Consider the following 16,433-nt stretch of genomic DNA (forward strand, 5'->3'; position numbering starts at 1 on the left):
CTGCCTTCTGCCCGACACTGCAGCCCTGGGGTTATCGGCACCTGCCGCTGGCCTGGCTCTGTGCTCAGGCTGCGGAGCGATTTCAGTTTCCAGCTTTCTACCTTGAGATGCTAGGACTCAGAGCTCCACATTGATAGTAGTAGGTTCATTTGGCCATTGGTGGACAGATTTTAAGAGGAAAGAAAAATGGTTTGATGCTGAATGTGTGATTAGATTTGCATAATTGAATCAAAATAGAATTAAAGGGTCATATGTTTACACAGTGCTGCCTAAAATCAGATTGTACTGATGTGTGTTCAGTACTAAAATGGGTTACTTGGGGATACGTGGATACCTGCTTCCCAGAATCTCTGCAAGACCCGGAGAGAAGTTTCTGGGTGGGGGGTGGTTTTGAGGGTGCAATGAGGTACAAATAACAATGGTAGAGTTGACTGAGCACTTCCTGGGTGCCTGGCCATGTGCTGTGTGATTTGCCTAAATTTCCTTGTGGAATCCTCACTACATCTGGAACATGGGTACTATTATTGCTTCCTTTTACAGATAAGGAAACCAAGGCTCAGAGTGGTTAAACTAGTAAGAGATGGAGGCCACCCTTGAATCTGGGCAGCAGCGTCATAGAACCCGTGCTGCTGGCTCAGGCGTGCTGTTGGGAAAAACATGCATGTTCTCCTGTGTGTACTTTGTGACCATTCCTATTTCTGCGATCATTTCTATGTATCAGTTGATCCCTGATGTTATTTGATCTGAAAATAAAATGTCAAAGTATACCCATTAGAGCAGCAGTTGCCAACCGGTGGTCCGTGAGGTTTGAAAGGTTGGCAAACGCTGGTTTAAGGAAACCTTTGGAGCAGCGGTCGCCAACTGGTGGTCCATGGACCACTGGTGGTCCGTGAGGTCTGAAAGGTTGGCGACTGCTGCATTAGAGGATGTGTTCAGGGGAAGTAATGCTCGGGAATGAAGAGTAGCATTACTGCGCAGACCGAGCTGTGGCCCCCAGCAATGCCAGCATGCTCTTGAACCTGAGGCCGCCTTGAACCTGAGGCCGCCTTCTTTAACAGTGTGTGTTTCTCTGACCAGGCTCTCACCTGGTTTTTGTATTCAACATTGATTGTCCTCCCTAAGGCAGTCAACCTGGCCAAGCCTTGACAGTTCCTTAATCATGATTGAGACACTGATGCTTATTCACACATGCCTCAGGTAAGGAGAGGACCAGCATTCGCAAGGTTGTGGGCAGCTCTGTCTTTCTGTCATTCTGACATTGTGTGTGTCTGGGAAGAGAGTCAGAATCCTGTGGAATTTTCAAATGAGGGCTGGGAGTGACTTCTTCCTAACATGCCTCCAGATCCTTTCAAAGAGCAATGCACACCACCTCATTTGACCCCTACAAAGCCCGGCAACATAGGCCCTATGACACCCTGTGTGTGGATGAACCAACAGAGGCCCTGAGAGGTGAAATGGCTTAACAAAGGGCACACGGTAGCTGGGACAGAGAATAGTGAGGAGAATGCACTGCCTGGTTCACCTCCAGGCTCTGCCACTTGGGAGCTGTGTGGCCCTGGCAAATTGGGGTGTTGTCCTTGGGTCTGCACCCCATCCTGGGATGCAGTTGCACATACATGGCCTTGGTGGGGAACGTACTTCCCTAGCCACATCAGGGGTACCTGGCTTGGCCAGTGAAATGTTAGTAGACTCATGAGCAGAGGCTGTCCATGTGCTTCTTTGGTTTGGCTGGTTCTCTTGTGGAGCGGGGTGGGGCCACTGCTCCTTCAGCATGGACCACAGAATGCTGACCCATGGGCAGATAGATGTGAGCGTGACCAAGAGTCTGGAGGCCAGTCTGGTACAGCTGAGCCCAGACTAGATTAGCTAAATGGTAGCCAACCTGCAGACCTGGAAGAATAAATGTAAGGCACTGAGATTTTTGAAATTATTTGTTATATAGCAGAAACCAAGTGGCACAAAGTCCTCAGGCAAGTAACTAACTATGGAGCCTCCTTTTCTTTTCTTTTCTAAAAAATCATCACTGAAGGAGTGGAAGAGAGAGAGAGAGAGAGAGAGAGAGAGAGAGAGAGAGAGAGGGAGAGAGACCCATTGGTTGCCTCCCATATGTGCCCCCGTAGGAGACAGAACCTGCAATCTTTGGTGTACGGGACAACGTTCTAACCAACTGAGCCACCCAGCAAGGCTGGAGCCTCCATTTCTTTATGAATAGAATAGAAAGATTGATACCAACCTTGTAGGACAGGGGTGATGCTGAGAGGAGAGGCCCAGTTCCTCGCGTAGACTGAGTGCTCAGAGTTTTGGTGTTTTGTCTCAGCAGGTTTTTCCTAGGGTGGCTTTGATGCTAACACTGCTGGTGGCCGAGGGGGAGTCCCTGACTTCTGGGTGGAGGCTGTTTCCTGCAGCTTTACTCCCTCTGGCCTCCCAGCCCCAGGGGCCCGGCTGAAGGAAGCCTGCGTCAGCGCCTCAGACCGCACCTGGGACACTGGTGAGCCTGAGAGACATCCTGGAAAGGCTCAAGGGGAAAGGCTGACAAGGCTGGCCAGAGGGCTGTGGGCTGGGAGCCTTGTCGCTGTAGGTCCCAGACCTCCAGGCCACCCCAGGCTCTCTTTCCTTTGAGGTTCTGTCCTTAAGGCGCTGACCCTGCCACCATCAACCTGTGAGGGAAAGGTCAGAGCAGTTGATGCCTGGGAACAAGTCTCTCTGAGGAGAAGGCCAAGGCTCTGGGCTGAGTGCTGTGGGGTTGTCGCCTCTGAGGGAGACCACCAGGCCTCACACACACGGCCCTTCTCACTGGGCCTCGTTCCACCGTGTGGTGGTTAGTCCCTCCAGCCCACGAGGAAGCTTTGGCTGTGCCCGTGAGCAGATCCAGAGCTCAGGGTCCTTGAGCAGCTTTTTAGGACAAACCTGGGTCCTTATTCTTCCCATGGTGAAGCCGTCTCCACATGCTACGTGCTGTCTCTGCGAGTTTGTGCCAGGCATGTGACAGTCACAACCCCTCCATCATGGGGCACTATTTTTATTACCATTTTGCAGAAGAGGAAATGGAGGCTAAGAGGGGTGTAGTGCATTTCCGGGTGCCGTGGGGAGGACCTGAGGGCGGGCACTGGTGCATGGAGAGGACCTGAGGGCGGGCACTGGTGCGTGGAGAGGACCTGAGGGCGGGCACTGGTGCATGGAGAGGACCTGAGGGCGGGCACTGGTGCGTGGGAGGGGTACTGAGGGCGGGCACTGGTGCATGGAGAGGGGACCTGAGGGCGAGGACCTGAGGGCGGGGCACTGGTGCGTGGAAGAGGACCTGAGGGCTGGCACTGTTGCGTGGAGAGGACCTGAGGGCGGGGGCACTGGGTGTGGAGAGTACCTGAGGGCGGGCACTGGGCGTGGAGAGGGACACTGAGGGCGGCACTGGGTGTGGAGAGGACCTGAGGGCCCCGGGGCACTGGTGCGGGAGAGGACCTAGGGAATGGGAGGGCACTGAGTGCGGCATGGGTGTGGAGAGGACCTGAGGGCGGCACTGGGTTGGAGAGGACCTGAGGGCGGGCACTGGGTGTGGAGAGGAACCTGAGGGCGGGGGCACTGGTGGTGGAGAGGACCTGAGGGGCCGGGCACTGGTGCGTGGAGAGGACCTGAGGGGCCGGGCACTGGTGCGTGGAGAGGACCTGAGGGCGGCACTGGGTGGTGGGAGGGACCTGAGGGCTGGCACTGGTGCGTGGAGAGGGAACTGAGGGGCAGGCCACTGTTGCGTTTGGATGAGGACCTGAGGGCGGCACTGGTTGTGGAGAGGACCTGAGGGCTGGGGGCACTGTGGGTGGGAGATGACCTGAGGTCGGGGCACTGGTGCGTGGAGAGGACCTGAGGGCGGGCACTGGTGCATGGAGAGGACCTGAGGGCGGGCACTGGGTGTGGAGAGGACCTGAGGGCGGGCACTGGGCGTGGAGAGGACCTGAGGGCGGGCACTGGTGCGTGGAGAGGACCTGAGGGCGGGCACTGGGCGTGGAGAGGACCTGAAGGCGGGCACTGGGCGTGGAGAGGACCTGAGGGCGGGCACTGGGTGTGGAGAGGACCTGAGGGCGGGCACTGGGCGTGGAGAGGACCTGAGGGCGGGCACTGGTGCGTGGAGAGGACCTGAGGGCGGGCACTGGTGCGTGGAGAGGACCTGAGGGCGGGCACTGGGTGTGGAGAGGACCTGAGGGCGGGCACTGGGTGTGGAGAGGACCTGAGGGCGGGCACTGGTGCGTGGAGAGGACCTGAGGGCGGGCACTGGTGCATGGAGAGGACCTGAGGGCGGGCACTGGGTGTGGAGAGGACCTGAGGGCGGGCACTGGTGCGTGGAGAGGACCTGAGGGCGGGCACTGGGCGTGGAGAGGACCTGAAGGCGGGCACTGGGCGTGGAGAGGACCTGAAGGCGGGCACTGGGTGTGGAGAGGACCTGAGGGCGGGCACTGGGCGTGGAGAGGACCTGAGGGCGGGCACTGGTGCGTGGAGAGGACCTGAGGGCGGGCACTGGGTGTGGAGAGGACCTGAGGGCGGGCACTGGGCGTGGAGAGGACCTGAGGGCGGGCACTGGTGCGTGGAGAGGACCTGAGGGCGGGCACTGGTGCATGGAGAGGACCTGAGGGCGGGCACTGGGTGTGGAGAGGACCTGAGGGCGGGCACTGGTGCGTGGAGAGGACCTGAGGGCGGGCACTGGGCGTGGAGAGGACCTGAAGGCGGGCACTGGGCGTGGAGAGGACCTGAGGGCGGGCACTGGGTGTGGAGAGGACCTGAGGGCGGGCACTGGGCGTGGAGAGGACCTGAGGGCGGTCTCTGGTGCATGGAGATGATCGCTGTGTCAGGCCCACTTCCCAGTGAGTTTATAAATTCAGCCTCTTGACCAGAAAGAGATTCTGACAAGTGGGACTTCAGTTTTCACTCCTCATTAGCTGTTGATGTGTGTTGGGTTTTCTTGGTAAATTTATGTGACTGGGGGAGGAATGGAGACCGTCTTTGCCATGGCTTCTGAACGTGGAGGGTGAATGTGTACTTTGTGGGAGAGAAGTCATCATGGTCGGGGGCAGGTGGACGGGAAGAGCAGGGCTCCGGCGGGGTGCCTCCGGGCCAGCAGAGCACATTTGCTCTTACATACTGCCCGTGCTCCTCACTGGCAAGGACAAAGAGGAGAGCCGCACAAAAGCTGTGCCCACAGTTGCCATGGCAGTCTCCAAGCCCCCCTCACTAATTCCTTCTAATCGGCTGAGTTTTGGGGCTGCAGCTGTTTCTGGCTCAGGACCTCGCCCTGAGTGTCGGTGCTCCTCTCCCCCAGAGGGTCCTCTGAGGCGAGCATGTCTCAGAAGGAGCTGCCTCTCAGCCTTGCACGCATCTACACACACGTGCACACACACTCATGCACACGCACACAATGAATGCAGAGACGGTTGGGAAGGTGCTTGTCCCCAAGGGGGCTGCCCAGTGGTCTCCTGCTCCTCCCCCCTCCACACAGCCCTTCTCGCCAGGTGAATTGGAGCCATGTGAGGGATCTGTCCGTCCGTTTGCCCTTCCATGTGTACACATATTCACTCAACAGGTATCTTTTGAAGCTGGCCACATGCCCTAAAGTGCGCAACACAGAAATGGTCAGAGTGAACCTTTGGACGAGGGGGTGGATGTCACTGATTACAACTGGGAGTTCATCAGGCGGGAAGAAGAGTGCAGATGAAGGACTGGGGCCTGGAGGAGAGGGAGAGCGAGCTCCAAGCACTTAGAGGAGCCGGTGGGCGAGGAATTCCAGGAGAGGGGTCAGCACGAGCAGGGGCACGGCGTTGGAGGCGGGGCCTGCTCAGGGCCCTGCTGAGGCCGGGAGGTGGAGCAGACCCAGAAGGACAGCCAGGAGGACCTTGGCCGGATCCTGAGGGAAAGCTCAGAGCCAGGCACCAGGCCTGTCCTCAGATTCCCCAGATAGAGTCAGGACAGCCAAAGACCAAAGATGTCCCAACCTACCCCTGCCCCCAAACCAGGAGTGAGCAAAGAAGTGGGGAAGGGAGGAGGGACAGTGTGGGGCCAAGAGCCTCTGGAGGAAGACAGACCCAAGTACTGCTCCCCACAACTGGCTGTGTGACCAGGGCCACCCGCAACTCCTCTGAACCTCTGTGTCCTCAGACTGAGACCGTAAGAGTGGCCTCAGCGTCTGTGTGCATGACGGTTAAATGAGATAGTATATCTAAAGCTCAGGCACAGACTGTCACAGCAATTCAGTGGGGATGGGGCTTTGGTGAAGGTGAGGCTTTATCTCCAAGGAGAAAAGATGGGAGCAGTGGATCGTGAATAGAGCCGCCCAAACCAGCATCGAATTCTGGGTTTCATTTTGTAGAACTGACAAACCCCAAAGCTGACCCCGTGGAGGCTGCACAATGTCTTGACTTCCCTGTCCCCCTCACCCACTCCCCAAATTCTTGGCTCACTGCTGGCGAGCAGGGAGGGGATATATTGTCTTCTGCTGTCCTGGCTCAACCTGGGGACTCTGAGGACAGGATTGGTGCCTGACTCTGAGCTGTGCCTCAGGCTCCTGGCGGCAGGTTTAGAGGGTGTGGCTGAGGTGGGGGCAGGCCTTGAATGTTGGGTTTGGTGGCACCCAGGGCCCTCCCTACTGTGGCCACTGCCCTGGAAGCCTGGGTTGCTGGCAGGTGGCCTCTAGCCTCTGGTTTCCTTGGTCTTAGGGGAGTGGACTGCTTGGGTGGGAGCTACATATATACAAACCCCTTGAAAACAGCGGTGACCTAGGAAGGAACAGCTCTGCCTGCTTCGGTGTTTGGGAAGCCTCCTTCCCTCCATCGTGCCACAGCAGGGGCCGTGCCTCCCTGGTTGCTGGAACTTGCAGTGTGAGGTGAGGGTGCTGGCTGCTGTGCTGGGCACTGGGGCCACGGACCACGAGGTGAGCCATCAGGTACCTGGTCTGTGTCATGATGGTAATAGTTGGAACCCAGAGGGGAAGGTGAGATGCGCTAGCAAAGCGCATTGCTGGCGTGTTCTAGGTGCTGATAGCGACGACGAGGTTCGTGGCCTTTCTCAGAAAAGGCTGAGAAAGGGCTGAGGCCAACTGTGACATCGTGGCAGGCCTGGCGGGCTGTGCTCACTCCCACTGCTGATGGGAGGGACCTGGGGGCCGAGTGGTCACCCGCCGCTTAACACACAGGACTCAAAGCAGAGGAGTGGTGACAATGCTGGAAGATGAGAATCAGGAGCACCAGGCTGTGGGTGCCTCCTTCGTAGGGCTCCTGATTCTGTCTGTGTGTGAATGTGGATTAGTGCCTGTCGACTCTGCTGGACTGTGAGCTGCAAGAGGGCGAAAGCCGGGCTCAGGTTTGCTCCCCCCATGTCCCTAGCACCTAGCAAAGTGCCTGGCACCCAGTGCTGTGAATGAATGCTGATGGGTGAGAGGAGGAGAGCAGGGGATTTCTGTGCGATGGGGGTGTGGGGTGCAGAGAAAATTGCAGGCCATCGCAGCAAAGGCAGCCTTAGGCCTTGCGGTATATCTGGACCTGCATGGCATCTCCTCTCCCAGCCACTGCCCCATCCCAGGCGTACGTTGAAGCAATTGATGCTTCGTACGGCTTTGCTGGGATCAGAGGGGGGGTGCTCATCAGGGATTTGGAGTTTTGGGGCCTCCACACAGACTCTGGTGGGGCTCACAATGCCTCGCACAGGAAGTGTTTGTCTTTAGCTCAGTGGCCGGCAGAGCCCTCTGGGAGGACAGAGCTAGGGCAACCAATACAACATGGCAACTGACATTAACCCCCTCCCCCAAGACTATCAGCCCCTCTGGGTGGAAACCAAGCCAGTTTTCCTCAGGAGATGTGCAGGGTGTTATAATTGGGGAGGATGCAACAAATTTTTTTATAATTGTATAATTTGTATATAATTCCTTATAATAAAACGTGATGATTATAGTTCTGTTCTCATAAAAGGCTCCCTAGTCTTCTAATTAGGAAAGGATGTTTTCTGTGCTCCAGAGTGGTCCTGCTTTAAAAGTTTTTTATTTTTTTAATGAGAGTCAGTGTCGAGTCTGAATTCTGCAGCTCTCAGGCAGCAGGGCCAATGGCTCCGCAGCCCCAGCCCCATCGCCGACGAGTGGGCCAGGAGCGAGAGCACTTTCTCACAAGTGGGAATCCTTTCATGTCTGCCAGAAACGTTATCCCCTGAAACAAAGTATGTGCTGCCTTAATGCCACACTCACGAAACAAACATGAGCACCTACTGTGTGCCATCTGCGCATTCCCCACACGAGGGATGTGAGCTGTGGAGTGAGGTGCACGGTGCAGTGAAAGCAGATGCCGGTGGGCCCGCCCTGATCAGGAGGTCAGAGAGGGCCCATGAGGCAGTGACATTTGAGTTGGGCTGTGAAGGATGAGTAGGAGTTAGTGGAATTAAGGGCAGAGGGAGCCCTCCAAACAAAGAGAGCAGCATGAGGTGCGAGGGGGTCTGGCCTGTTCTCTTCTCACACTTGGGAAGACGCCAGCTCTTCCCAGTTCCCCTCCTGTGGCCAGAGCAGCAGAGACCTGGTCTTGGAACCTGTGGCGCTCTCGCCCTGCTGTAGCCGCCAGCCTCTTCTATCACATCCTCCAAAAGGGATTTTTTTTGTGTGTGTGTGCGTGTGTGTGTGTGCGTGTGTGTGTGTGTGTGTGTGTGTGTGTGTGTGTGTGTGTGTTCTGCTTCTCTTCTTTGCATGAAGTCACAGCTCCGGCTCTGGTTGTACAAGTCCAGGCCACTGCCGTCTCTTACCATAGCCCCCCTGGATGTGACAACAGCCTCTCACCATCCTCCAGTCAGAGGGACCACATCACGCCCCTGCTCACGCCCTCCAAGGGCTTCCTGCCACCAACGATGAAGCCCACGCTCAGCCTGCCAGCCTCGGAGCCCAGGGCCCCCGCTCTCCGTAGGGTCTTTGCACATGCCATTCACTCTCCCTGACCACTCTTCTCACCCCAACGCGGTTCTGTCCCCTTACCCGGCTGGCAAGCTCCTCCCCATCCCACCTCCAGGTCTCAGCTTAAGGCCAGCTCTTCCAGGAGCCTCCCAACCCTCCTAGGTCTTTGATCTAGTTTTTGATTTTAAATTGATTTCTAGAGTGAGAGGAAGAAGGAGACAGACAGACAGAGACAGAGACATCGATTTGTTTTTCCACGTATTTTTCACTCATTGGTTGCTTCTTGTATGTGCCCTGACCGGGGTTGGAACCTACCACCTTGGCGCATCGGGCCAACCAACCGAGCCATCCGGCCAGGGCTGTCCTTGATCTAGTTTTCCACTGCACTTTGCCACAGATGCTTGTTTCATGTCAGTTTTCCCTTCTGGACCATAAGTTCCTTGAGACCAAGCACATGTCTGACTTATTCACAGTGTCGCGTGTCTTCAGTGTCTGGACCATACCTAGCATGGTGGCAGTGCTCAGGAAATGAGTGAGCGGTGGAGTGACAGCTTGGGGTGGCTGTGTGCTGCCTCCTCCCCCTCCGCCACGTCCTCACAGTCCCTTTCCCCACACAGGCTCCTGCCTCCTGTTGGTGTCGTGTGCATAGCATCCCTTGTGTGCTGTCTCTGCTTGTGGAGTGAGGTGGTCAGTGACAGACAGCTCTCCTCAAGCCTTTACCCACCTGGAGAGCTCAGCCTCATGGGGTGGATGTGAACAGGTTTCAGGGGGGAGACTTGGACCTGTGGGGAGTTCAGTGCAGGTTCAGCCTTAAATTCTTTCTGGACAGAGATGATGAGATGTCCATTCCCCGGGTTCTTAGCTCTGGGCAGCTCAGAACTTCGATGTGAGTCAGAACTACGTCCACAGTCACAGCCAACTCGCTGGTTGGCAGGACGGCAGAAGCTGGGTGGCCCTCCAGTGGGAGGCGTCCGGCCTGAGTGCTGCCAGCAGTGCAGACCCTGGAGGAGGCCTCAGAGAGACGTGGCTCTGGAGGTTGCTCTGGCTGGCAGCTACGCATTTCTGATCCATTAAAGAACGCTTTGGCAAAGGAAATGCAGATTAGGAATGAAATCGTAATAGAATCAAATTGCATTTTTATGGAAAGGACTACACTTTTCTCTAAGTAAAATTCAGTAACAAAATTTTATTTGCTTTTTCTCAAAACCTGCCTTTCCAAATTGATTTCTCAGAGAAACTGTGGAAACCAGCATGGTTAAGTGGAAGAAAGGTCTAAACTGGAGGCCTCCGACCCAAAGCATGGCATGGTTACGACGGGCCGGCTCAGGACCCCTGGGCCCAGAGCTCCCGATTCCCCCAGTACTCCTTGCTAGTTGCTCATCTTTCCCAGAGAGGGGAGAGGAGAAGGCCTGAGATGCCTCTGCCGGGAGGAGGAAATGTGTGCTCTCTGAGTCATCTCATGGTAATGCAGCAGCAGGCAGGTGGTCAGAGGAAAATTATTAGAAAAAGCAGATATGAGGCTTAGAGTCTGGAAATTGCTGGAGAAGGGGACGCACAAATCACCATCTCTACGGGCTGAGGTTTGCAAAAAGGATTGTAAGCTGTCCATGCATAGCTCCAACCATTCATGCGAAAAGTCAGAATTCAGTTCGTCCTGCCTGTGTTTGCCCTGCATCTTTACTAGTATATTCGGGAACATCTGGATCATCATCGGAATTTATCATCCACCCAGATGCTTGATAGTCCCTACATGAGGCCAGCTGTGTGCACACAGCAGGAACCGAACAGGATTTATTCTTTCTCTAATAACTATAATCAACCACCAGGTTTTCAGTAACTGTAATCAACCATCAGGTACTTATTGATCTCTTATGCTAGACATATGCAAGGGGCAAGTGACATATGTCATGATGCTTCATGGAAGGAAAGTGGCATTTTGTTTGAGAGACAAAATCAAAAGCCCTGTCCCCTTCACCCTTGGGTCTCTCTCTTGTCCTAACCAGGAGATCCTCCAGGAAGTAGGACAGGAACCAGGGGAGGCTGGGTAGACAGGAAGACTTCTTGGAGGAAGAGAATTACATCCATAGCTGATCTTATGAATGGAATTCAGGGTAATGAATGGGAGGCCTTTATGTTATGGAAAGAATATGGGCAAGGTCACAGAAGGGTGTAGGTGTGAAGGGGAGGATGAGTTGACTGGGGAAGGGGAGTGTGATGGGAAGTTAAACAGATCACTTGTCTGATTGGGGCTGTGGGTTGAATTTTGGGGAACAGGAACAGTCACTTTGGACTATGTAGGGCAGGACATGATAGTCAGATGCCTGAACCCCTCAAGAAGAGAGCTTTTCTTTTATTCCAGGTACTGTGGTTCTCAATGAGTGGCTCAGTTTGTGTAGGGGGTCCTTCTGTCCATGGGGCCAGCACTGCACTGTCTGTGGATGGAATAAACAATAGTTCTCACACATGGGCCCACACCTGTTCCTGAATGCACTGAGACTGCTGTGAAAAGATGCAATTTTATTAAAACAATTCACTGCGTTTGAGGTAGCTATTTGCACTGTGGATCCTCTCAAGCCATGTTTCCTATTCTTAACGTAATTGCTCTGAAGTGTAGGAATTGGTTTTGCTAGTAGGAGGAGGATGTCCTGCATCAGAGGTGCGCGCTACTGCCCCAGGGGGAGCCAGCTTGGAGGGTGTTTGGATGAGGGAGGGAGTGGTCCAAGGTGGGCTTTAAGGAGATGGCTGTGGAGTAGAGTCAACAGCAGGTTGGAGAGATGGGAGAGAGGAGGCTGATGGAACAGCAGGACCACTAGGGAGAGAATGGGGTATGTGGGGAGAGGGAGCAAAAAGGTGGGGTCTCATGCTGAATTGAAATGCAAACTCCAAGAGGAGGGTAGAGCAGGAAGACTGGGGACTGTGGGCGGGGTGATGGCAAGGGCACTGGCAGCTCAGGGAGCCACGCAAGGACATCCGTCAGTCCCTCTCCTTTTTCTGAGTGGATCTGCCTCTGGTTGGGGCTGCTATCGCCCTGAGTGGGTGGCTGCCCCCCATGTCAGGAACTAAAGGACTGACCAGTGTGAAGGGCCTACAGGGTTCAGTTTTCTAGGTTCTGAAATTCCCCTCACCCACCCCACAGACCTCGGCTGAGTGCTGGGGCCTGGCTGGCTGCAGCCGAGTGTATCACAGGCCCCGAGGAGGACAGGACAGAAAGTCAAGGGAAGACAGCCGACAAATACAGGTTTCCACCCTGCAACCCCTCCGGACTGTGGGCCCTGTAATATTTCTCATCAAACTCACGTTTACCGAGGAAGTCGGAGTAATTGAATTTAGAGAAAATGAGTTTCAAGTCAAACCTGCTTATCCCCTCGAAGGCTAAATCCAGGTGTCTGGCTTTTGTGTGAGCTCTGCCGGCAGAGTCTTTGCTCTGTCCTCGGAAAGACTGGGCTGAGAGGAGTGGAGAACAATCACTGTTTTGAGGCTAAGTCATACAGCATTTTCAAATCAATGACAAAGCACAAAGCCGTTTGCCAGAAAGAACTAGTTGTCCCCCAACATCCATTCTCCTCTTTTCTAGAACCATCTGTTTTCAGGCGGGCCCATGGCTCCCTTTTCCAGCCGTCCTGCCCGCAGGCTCTGGCTGTTTACTGAGCGCTGGCCCATGGGAGGTGAACACGGTGCCATGAGTGACTTACAGGTGTGCCGTAAACCGTGCCCTACCCCCTCCCCTCCTTTCCCTTTGCATGTTGTCCAGAATGCAGACATGGTGGGATGGCCCTGGATGATGGTGCCCTGGGGATGGGTGGAACAGTCAGCTAGGAGGAGTCTGGTCCCCGGGCACCCTGGGGCCACAACGCCAGCCTGGACTGATTATGCCCACAGTGTTGTGCCAGAGAGAAGTAGGTGTCTCCCTTATTTAAGCCAGCGTCACTTTGGATCCCTATTCACAGCAGTTACATCTAGATCCTCGTTTAACATTCTTTCATTTGAAAGTTGAATGTGTACATTCGAGAATAAAAATGATGTATAAACAAATCACCTTGGCAACTGTTTGGATGTGCTGTCTTGGGGCATTCCTTCACGAGAGAGAGGAATGAAAGGTGTTTTTAAAGACCTGCCAGTTTGCAATGAGTTTTGAAAACACGCCATCCTGGGAAGCCCCCCTGGATAGTCTCCCATCTCGCTCCTCCTCCTGTCTTTGTTTATCGCTTGTCCTGGCTGAGAAGTGAATCATCTCTTGCTGGATTGAAATGCAAACTCCAAAAGCACCAGGGCTTTTGCTCACTGCTCATTCCCACCCCACAAAGGGTGCCTTGCAGATAATAGGTGCTCAGTAAATGCTGGCTGATTTAGTCTCCTTAGAGCTCAAACTTTGTGTCCCGGCCTTGGGCTCGTTGCTCTCTTCCCTCAGTCCAGTCTACACAGCCATTCTTCTTAATCTTCCACCATGTCGATCCTACACCCAAGTCCACCCCTCACCCTAGCCTGTCATTGGCTCCCTGCAGGACAGAGCCATAGTCCTTGAGTTATGACACATGGGGTCCCAGTTCCTCCTGCATGTGCCCCCAGGCCATAGGCTCAGTCCCTGGGACCCCTGGCAGCTCCCAGGCTGTGGTGCCCTTTCCTACACCCACACTGGTGCAGGTTTTGCTGCCTCATTTGCAATACGATTCCCAGCATCCTTTACCTGGTGAACTCATCTTCCAGCCCTTGCTGGCCTCTTCCCACACACCCCTGCCCAGCAGGGTGGGCCCTCCCTGCCTGGCTTTCCCATAGCACAGTCACACTTGCATGGCAAGTCTCCCTTCCACCGAAGTCACTTCTCGGGAGTTTGCCCATCTGACTGCCTGAGGGCAGAGCCCAGGTTCCCTTCCCTTCAATTCCCAGCCCCCATCAGAGTAGACATCGGTGAAAGTGACAAATGAGTCAAGCGACTCTGGCTTTATCCTGTAACCTTGATAAGTCATTTCCCGTATCCTTCTGGCCGCAGGCCCTTTGTGTGTGAAATGGGGATAATAATAGTCCTCTGCCCATCTCATCTGGCTTTGTAAGCTGGGGAGGGGGATGTGCACGGGCAAGTGTCACCTTGGGCTGGGGTGGAGTACACACAGGCTCTCTAGGCTCTGATACTGGGATGGCTTCTGAGCCACACCCAACAAATTCAGTCAATTCTGACTCGGCACCAGCTGAACTTCCCAGAGAATGGGCTTCATTTACTTACACAAATACTTACAAAAAAAGCATTTACAAAAAAAGCCAGACACTGGTTACACATTCTACAATATCATCTCATTTAATCATCTGCCACTCGCTGTAGTAGGTACTTTTCTTAACCCCATTTTATAGATGGGGAGGCTGAGAAGAGGTTGGAAACATTGCTTGAGGGCAGGATTAGGGAGTGGGGGGACAGAGGCCTGAACACAGGCAGCCCAGCTCTGCCGTCCAGGCTGGGAACCTTTGCACCTGCCATCTTTCCAAAGGCAGCAAGGGCCAGCGGGCTGGAAGCTCGGTTATGGCAAACGCGTGGGACGGTCATAACTGTGATTTTTATTTGGCATCAGAAGAGAAAACAGAAACCCCAAGCAGAGGCCCATGTGCTGTCCAGCGGGTTCCCTGCAGACCCAGTGCGGGTCCGCAGTACAAAATGCAGACCTCTTAATCAGGCGGCCTGACAACCGTGCCATTTGTCAGGGAAATTATGCCCCTCTCGAAGTGATTGTGGGAGAATCCGAAAAATAAATGAGTCGGGAGTATGTCAGAGCTGATAAGCCTCAGGGACATGGCTGAAACACAGCGAGGACAGGCGTTTTAAAAGCAGTTGCTGGCAGAGCGATCGGGCCCGCTCTCATGGGCATCCATCACCGGAGAATTGCGACTGGCCTGGCTCTTGCCAAGTGCCGGTTGCAAGCCCACATCCTCCGGCTCTTACCTGGCTGGTTGTTGCAGGCTTCCATTACTGTAATGACCGGCATGGAGTGGATGCCTAATAGGCTCAGATCATTCCTGAGTGCTCTGTGGGTGGACAAAGAGGAGGGCGACGCCGGCCCGTCCTGGGCGGGGCCTGCGGAAGCACAGGAGAGAGTGTGAGGGGCTGGCTCGCGGGGAGCAGCAGCAACAAAGAGTCACCTCGCCGACGTCAGCCCCGCATCTCACTGTTCCCAAGGACACGCATGTCTCTTGCTTTACCTGCATTCTGGGCTTCTGGGTTTTGCTCTTTGTATAGACTCAGCATGTGCTGGGTCCTTGGTGGCGACTGCCACTGGACAGAAGTTTTATTCTTTGGACCATTCCAGCTTTCCCTTCCCAACTCAGCCAACCAAGCACCTCGTCCCTCGGAGGTGCCATACTGGAAGCCCACAAACTTTGAGTCAGATGGGAGGGGATAGGCTCCAAGCTTGATTTCCAGCAGAAGCAGCAACACGGCCTTTCAGACGAGAGCCTAGCCCATCCCCGGAGAGTTGCTGAGTCCCCGGGGCAGGTTCCTGACACCGGAGGTGCCGGCGCCCTTGCCCTTTGAAAAGGAAACTCTGTCTCTGTCTCCAGGGCTTGGCTCACCTTGCTAGGGCTGGGCAGGCCCTGCACACTTGGTCAAGGGTTCCATGCTGCCCCCCCCCCCCCCCCATTTGTGAGAGAAGAATTGATAGGCTCTTTGGAACAAGCCCTCCGAGTGCCGACTAAAGCAACGTGGCTGTCATTTAAGTCTTGTCACAAGTCTCTCTCCATCCCTGGAGCTTCTCTTTGGGAAGGAGCAGGATGCCTAATAAACAGTGAATGGTAATTTGGGGCTGTTCATTATGTACGGCTGCCCCAGGTCATCTGCAAATTATGCAGCCCTCAATTACGCCTGGCTTCTTCCTTGCACGGAGCCACCCCTCCAGACTGCGGTCACCGTGGGTGACATCCGGGCACCAGCTAGCTGTGCCAGGAGGGCAGTTTCTCATTTCTTGAAATGCGTCCAGTCCCCTGGTTGAATGCTTGTATTCGGCACACTCAGTATCTCAGTGATGGGTCCCTGGCTACTTGGAGGCAGAAAGACAGACCAGGGGTTAGGCTTGACAGAGAGGGTGCGTTCCTCTCTCTGCTGAGCATGAAAGAAAGCAAGCATCCCCTCAATGGGTACTGGGGGGAGAGAAGTTCAGGTCTCAGCTGCAGCAGGGGCTGGGTGAAGGGGAAGGTCAGGGTCAGTGGTTGCCTAACTATGCTTAGGAAGCTCAGGGTGGTTGACAAGCAACAAGTGAGAGAAGGGCAGTGGGTTGAATCATCTCTCAGGGGCATGCAACTAAGAAGTGGGGTGGGGGTGCAAGCCTTGGCTCCTTGCAAATTCTCTCTCCTCTGCAGCCAGCCTGGGTGACCTGGGAGGGTGGGTGGGAGGTTAGAGGAGGTGGGGGTGCAGCAGCAGCTGGCCAGGCAAGGTGAGCATCTTGCGACTGCCTTTTGCTTACGCATCACTTTCAGCCCCACACTTGGCATGTAACTGCAAACAAGACCTTTCCCTAACACAGAGCTTAATGATCCCGTTAATGCCCGAGCTGTAGCA

Source organism: Myotis myotis, unplaced genomic scaffold, assembly GCF_014108235.1.
Source record: "Myotis myotis isolate mMyoMyo1 unplaced genomic scaffold, mMyoMyo1.p scaffold_m19_p_6, whole genome shotgun sequence".
NCBI classification, from domain to species: domain Eukaryota; kingdom Metazoa; phylum Chordata; class Mammalia; order Chiroptera; family Vespertilionidae; genus Myotis; species Myotis myotis.